The sequence below is a fragment of the Azolla caroliniana genome, unplaced genomic scaffold (assembly GCF_043228905.1).
Source record: "Azolla caroliniana isolate FFs.n. ecotype wild unplaced genomic scaffold, voAzoCaro1.0.p SCAF_1, whole genome shotgun sequence".
NCBI classification, from domain to species: Eukaryota; Viridiplantae; Streptophyta; class Polypodiopsida; order Salviniales; family Salviniaceae; genus Azolla; species Azolla caroliniana.
Window position 1 is genome coordinate 21,476,544 of NW_028230436.1, and position 6,683 is coordinate 21,483,226.

General features: G+C 51.1%; 3 non-coding genes across 3 annotated transcripts; all 3 read right to left on the minus strand.

The window, feature by feature from the left end:
- Positions 1 to 943: 943 nt before the first annotated feature.
- TRNAY-GUA (transfer RNA tyrosine (anticodon GUA)) lies at positions 944 to 1,026 on the minus strand. Its single transcript has one exon. It is a non-coding gene; the product is annotated as a tRNA-Tyr (tRNA).
- A 1,167-nt stretch (positions 1,027 to 2,193) lies between these two features.
- TRNAN-GUU (transfer RNA asparagine (anticodon GUU)) lies at positions 2,194 to 2,266 on the minus strand. Its single transcript has one exon. It is a non-coding gene; the product is annotated as a tRNA-Asn (tRNA).
- A 1,713-nt stretch (positions 2,267 to 3,979) lies between these two features.
- Positions 3,980 to 4,053, minus strand: TRNAP-UGG (transfer RNA proline (anticodon UGG)). Its single transcript has one exon. It is a non-coding gene; the product is annotated as a tRNA-Pro (tRNA).
- Positions 4,054 to 6,683: the final 2,630 nt, after the last annotated feature.

Sequence of the window (6,683 nt, forward strand, 5' to 3'; positions counted from 1 at the left end):
CCCCGAATGAAAGGGGAGAGCCGAAGACCCTGCGGATGGGGGAGGAAAATAAGTCCTCGAGAATAAGGACCAATCTGCTGTTGAAGTGGGCATCGCTGGCTGAGAAAGCGCTATAGCTTTCTTGCTCCGCTCCTTCGTTCGTAAAGCCAACGGCGGTTCATGCGTGCGGAGTTATCTGAACCTGAACGATTCAGAACTAACATCCGAAGCAAGTTGAGTGGGTGAGCCGTATGATGGGCGACTGTCTCCCGCGGTTCTAGGGGGACTAGGTACCCTGGGACACTGGGGGTCACTCCATTTTATTATATACGCCTGGTGAAAATAATGTATTTCGATACGCCTAAAAGATGGATTCTATATAAACCAATGGATCCTGAGAAATCGTTGCTACTAGCTATTAGTTTCTCGTCGATTAGTTTCCTCTTCTTATACCTTTCTCTGCTTTTCCTAGTCACTCATGAAATGGCACGTTGTCTATGTATTCGAGTGGTCTCATTGAATCTCTTCACTTCGGGGTGGGGGTCCGCCCCCTTTTTTCCCGCCTGCTGCTTTTCGCTTTAGTTGCGGTTGTATGCCGTGGACACACGGATAGATTCATTCCCTAATATCCCCGGCTCGGACGCCCGCCCTTTCTGGGTCCTCCTATCCCACGAATATGTTTGCAGGGTTAATCGGGTCGGACAGAGGGGTGTATTCACTATACCGAAAGACGACCAAAGTTGCTTGCCCAAAAGCAAGCAGCCCTCCGAACCGAAGTGGCGCCCTCCTTAGGAAAGTTGGTTTGAGGGAGAAAATGGTTGGTGGAAAGGTCAATTCGTTTCATTTCCATGGAAGAGGAGGGTACGAGCGGAGTTCTCTAGCTTAGGCAAAGCATCAGATATACGTTTCGCTATCCATTAACAACAGTGAAAGCGTAAATCTTTTTCAGACCTAACCTATTGGGTGGGAGAGGCAGGATTTGAACCTGCGTAGAAAACCTTCAACAGATTTACAGTCTGTCGCTTTTAACCACTCGGCCACTCTCCCCGTTCAAAGTAAGCTTTGACTGACTTTCTGAGCGATTGGGAAGAGAGAAATCGATTAATCTACACGTCCTAACCCCTTCCAATAGACTAATCGAACAAGTAGAGGTTCAAGGAATCAAACAAATAGAGGCCATGTTGAATGCCGTCGGTACACCTATGCTCGGAGCTTCTAAGAAATGTCATGGCGAAATAGCAAGCAGTTTAACACTCGCTCGAAGTCTTTGAAATAATTGCCTCGAGAGCAAGGCTTCGGTCCTTCTCGATAGAATCGTCACGAAGCGAAAGGTGACTTCTCGTTCTCCCTATTATTATTATTGTGGGCGAGGAGGGATTTGAACCCCCGACACCGTGGTTCGTAGCCACGTGCTCTAATCCTCTGAGCTACAGGCCCTGTCCCCACTGGATTTGTTCTAGGAACCCCCACCTTTTCTTTCCTTACCCATTTCGGGCGGGTTAGAAAGATGCGCTTAGGATCCTCTCTCAGAATATGCCGACACAGAAAAGACGCCACACTGCGAACAAAGACACTTTAGAAAGAAGGAAAAAGGCGTAAAGAAGGTGGTATCGTATCTGTTACGAGGCATAACATACATGTATTCTCGATCATTGAGTTCGGGTATACTTATTGAAGGGAAGTTCATATAATTGAACTGGACTCGGAAGCAGGTTAATTGATTAAAGTAAACTAAACCGCCCGCGAATTCTCCTTCAAATCAATGAAAAAGCCGAACAGAGCACAAAGCAATGTAAATTGATTGGCCGTTACTATCCTATGTTACCATTCGCGAGCTGTGGTTCGGGGGATCCCTGAGAAATGGCGGACCGTTGTTGTTCTCGAGAGAGACACTTGGTCAACAATCCCATTGAGAATCTTCGTCCGTCGGGCATCTTTGTCGTCGTCTCGTAGGTGCCATGCCCAGATCCTTGTGGTATCGATAAGGTCATCACGTCTTATAAAAGCACCAATACCCGGCTCATGCGGAACGGAAGAAGCGGAGCAAGCAACTCTTCGTCGTTTCTTCGGCTGGCTTTTCACCAATACCTGCCATTCAATCTACTTACCATTTATCCTATATGACTGGCTTTTTTTTATTATCGCCGGTTCATTTCATGCGGGCCTATTTAAAAGCTCTAGTCGATCAATTCTCATGTTTGTTTCAGTTACTTTCTCCGGATGCAAGACTCGAACTTGCGACCCATGGATTAACAGTCCACTGCTCTACCGACTGAGCTAATCCGAAACGAGAACGGGTGTATTATTGACCCGAATGAAGCCAGCCCTGCAACCCCCTTTTTTCCCTATCTCTATAAGAGGGTGATGGAGTTGTGAAGAGTTCAAAGTGAATAGAGACTGGAAGCTGGCTAAACGAATGGCGCGTCTATATACTAAATTTCCTTACCAGACTATACTATAGGGGGCCAGTACCGAAATCTTTCTGTCTGTAGCCGGCGGAAGAAGCGCCTCTCACCAACCAAATAACATGGCGCCCGCCGCTTTCCCAGCAAGCACGAGTAGGAGCGGAAGCTGAGAAAGAGCTTTGCGCTTTATCCCAGCATCTATCTCAGCAGAAAATATGTATCTAATCAAGCGTAGCGGTCAAGGTCATTACATGACCGATATATCGATCTTTTTCACACCATCTATGGTGAAACGGGCTTCGGTTTGCGACTGAAGGGACGAGCGCCGATCTCTTTCTGAAAGGTTAACTCGATGAAAGCGGATCTGCATTCCTTTTCGAGGGTTTATCTTGCCTTTTTTTCTCCTCAAGAGAAGAGATTGGCGGGTCGACCGGCGATGAGGATTTTGATATGCTGTGGGGAACCGATGAAGCGGGTCTGATATAATGAACCGGCTTCTAGGCGGTAAGCCTGGGCGCTCCATGTGAAGTCTCCCCTCTCGTCCCTTACAAGTCCTAGGTTTGCTTGCTTGCTTGCTTGCTCGTCAGAGTTTGATTCGCTCTCATCAGTCCAAGGGGGATCTCCGGCACGCACCTTCGCTACTCCTCCAGTGACTCTTCCGGCGCACTTGTCTCGTTGACATGAGCACGCTTTCGGTCACAAGAGTTAGATTGTGCACAAAATAAAAACTACGCGAATTGACCGCCCGCCGTTGAGTGACGAATTTGTTCATCCGGATGAAAAGGCTCGCGCGCGGGGAAGGGGAATGCCGCGGTGCATATGGTCTCGTTCGTTCGTTGGCCCATCGTTGGTTGGTTGTTGAGAACGTCAGTCAGCCGGCAAGCAAAATTTCAACTGAACCCCCCAATCGCTCAAGACTTCGATCAACGAACAGATTGTCTTGTCGTCGGCAATTCAGAAAGTGTTAAGACACCCACATGAGACGATGCGGTGGGTTCAGCGGGGGATGTTTACATTCTGAACCACGAGAAACCAGCCCTCACTCATCGTGGGGACTACGGGACCTTGGGGTCCTGTGGACCTCTTGCTCAACCCTCTAACGAAGAGGCTAAGGACCTTTTGCTAGCCTCCCCAAGCAAGCAAGCAAGCAAGAAAGTTATCCCTTACGGGAATCGAACCCGTTTCTTCGACATGAAAAGACGATGTCCTAACCACTAGACGAAAGGGACTTGGCTTTGAAAACCTGATGAAGACGTGCTTGAATCAACTCTACACCCAGCCAGATGCTTATGGCAAGAGGTTAAAGCACTACGATCTGTAGTACCTCCTCTCAATCCTAGGACCTTCGGGTTAACCATTTCCTACTATCTATAGGAGGCATAGTCTTCACAACTCTATATACGAAATTTCCGGGTTTCAAAATGAATGCCTAGATGACTCAGAAGGTCATGTCTTCAGAGAAGTTTCAGGCAGGCAGGTTACAATGCTTGTTTGATCCGTGGACAGAGTTATGCCACAAGAAGCCGCAAGAAGCGCAGAGAAAGACGTGGAAAAAGGACGGAGCGAAAGGTTACCCGCCCAGTACACGGCAATAATCGAGGTGACAGGATTCGAACCTATGGCCCTCTGTACCCAAAACAGATGCGCTACCAGACTGCGCTACACCTCGTGCTTGCTTGCTTGCTTGCTTGCTTGCTTGCTGCGTGGGCCATCCCCAGCAGTAATGGTTGAGGGCCGGCGTAAGCTATCGATTAGCGCCTAAGCCGCTTGGTTGGCACCCGATCTCTCATCACTCAATCTCGGGAAGGGAAAAGGGCCTAGAAAGAAAGTCTTATGTCCTTGCAGCAAGCAAGTCGCAGCAATGCAATGAAGGCCTTCGCTTTGTCGTCGTCTTTCGATCTATACGTTTTTCGAACTCCAATGCTTGCTTGCTTGCTTGCTTGCTGCTTTAGGCTTTAGCGAGGTTCATGAAATCTCGAAGAAAGCAGCAAGCAGCTGGGGTCTTTGAATAGTTAACGTCTCACAGGTCATGAGGCGGCTCGAAAGTCAAAGAATGTATATGATACTAACCGTACATTTTCCCTTCCCGCGCTGGTAGCTCAACTGTTAACCGCTTCATCCGCGATTGGTCTACGGTTTCAATCCCCAGTATGCGGGTGAGTGGCGATGCATGATCTAGCCGGAAAAGGGGCCGACAAGGCGTGCAATGAACCGGAGTACGGCACAGGCGGTGCCAAACAATGGACGAGGGTATGTGGCGCACGGAGGTGCTGGAGCGGAAAGGCGAGCGCGGAGATAGGTTGCGCGGTTCAGAGGTAGCGCGTAGAAGGCCAGAAAGGGATCCTCCACACTATTCCGGAGACCATGGCGGTTCGAGCCAACGCGGCGATGTAAGACCATGGAGAAGGAAGGTGGCGGCGAGAGGACGAAGGCAACGCGAAACAACATGGGATGACAATCAGGACATCACGAATGGTCAACAGAGGCCAAGCAGGCCACTACAGGCATGCCTCAAGCGGAGGACATCGGGCATACGGCGGGGAGCGGGCATTCATACGGCCGATCAAGGGCCAGCAGAAGTACGTGTACTACGGAGATCGCGGCAGAGGACCCATCGACGAGTCGAACGAGCCTACGGGGAGGTAAGCGCGAAGGAAGAATCGAAGCCGACGGATCAAACCGACAGCGAGCCGGGATGCGGATCACGGAAGACCGGTTTCTCACCGGCCGAAATCTCTCACCCTTCAACCAGATTTGGCACGTACCGGTGGACATGCAGTTAGGTGGGGGCGGATGTCGTGAAGAATTTCGGCCAGAGGCGGAAACTGGGAAACATTGGCTACATCGGCGGGGTGCAGCGTGTGTGCTCACCCTTGTACATTTAGTGCGAATAACGAGGGCGCCTTTATGGTGCCGAAGAGTAGTCAAGTTGGGACAGACGATCCCATGTAAGTCGGGATTTTATCCCACATTGTAACGCATCCCTCTCCTTGTTCTATAAAAGGAAGGGAGCGGCCTTGGTGAAACGGTTGCTCATTTTTTTGCGTTAGAGGGTATACCGTTAGTTTAGGGTTAACTTCTTCTTCTTCTTCTTCTTCTTCCCCCTTTGTGCTTTGCTTAGGGTTTGCTTTGGCTCGGCCTCCTGTGCAAGACCCCGCTCGGCGCGACGAGCCGTGAGCTCCCCGACGGCGGCTTGACAGCAGACGACTGTTGTAACCTACCTTGGTCCGGCTCGATGCCAGGAATGTATTCTTCCTTATATATATATACGTTTGCGTCTGTTTGTGTATATTCGCATCTTTGTTGGTGTCGGGTGCTTCCCCTTTCTTGCATTTCCTGTACATAAGGGCATGAGTCGGGTTGGCCTGTGTGTGTGTGTGTGTGCGTGTGTGTGCGTGAGTCGGTGTTAAGAGCGCTCTCTCTCTCTCTCTCTCTCTCTCTCCCTTCGGTTGCTTCCGGCGTGCTTCTGGGATGCCCCGGAAACGGTGAAGCACGACTTCCTACGCTCCATCACTCCCTAGTCCAAGACCCCCGTGGTCCCGCCTTTCTCCACGCACGCGCGTAACAACGCGACAACGGGTGCTTATGGAAGCACCCAAAGAAGAGAAGTGGCATCCCACTCCGAGTAGTGGCAAAGAAAGAAGAACAGGGGAAACTACTGGCGGCATTCCACGAGAGCCCATGGGCCGGACACCGCGGAACGTGGGCCACGTTCGAGAAGCTGAAGGAGAAGTACTGGTGGTCGGGGCTATACTAGGACGTGCATCGGTTCGTAACAACTTGCAAAAGCTGTCAAGTGCACTCCGTAGTCCGACACCGGGACGAGCTACACCCGACCTACCCGCCTACGGTCCATTTCAAGTGGATGGTGGACTTGGTGACGATGCCGATGGGGGTAAGACAGATGTGATACCTAGTGCTTGCACGGGAAGACTAAACGAACCAGGTGGAAGGCCATGCACTGCAAAGCAAGACAACCGCGGCGGTATGCCGGTTCCTGATCGAAGAAGTAGTGTGTCGGTACAGGTGCGTCGGGAGGATCGTGGCGGACCGGGGAGAGCTGGATGCGCGGGAGGCCGAGGAGCTGTTCGACCGGCTAGGCATCAAACTCTCCCTCACCATGGCGTACAATCCGGAGGCGAACGGAAAGGTGGAACGTGGGCACGGACCGATTGTAAAGGCGTTGGTGCGTGCATGCGGTGGGCAGGTCGGGAATTGGCCGCGACTCCTTACGCACTATGGGCGGACCGGACTACGCACAGTTCGGTGACAGGGTTTATGCCAGCGGAGCTAATGTAC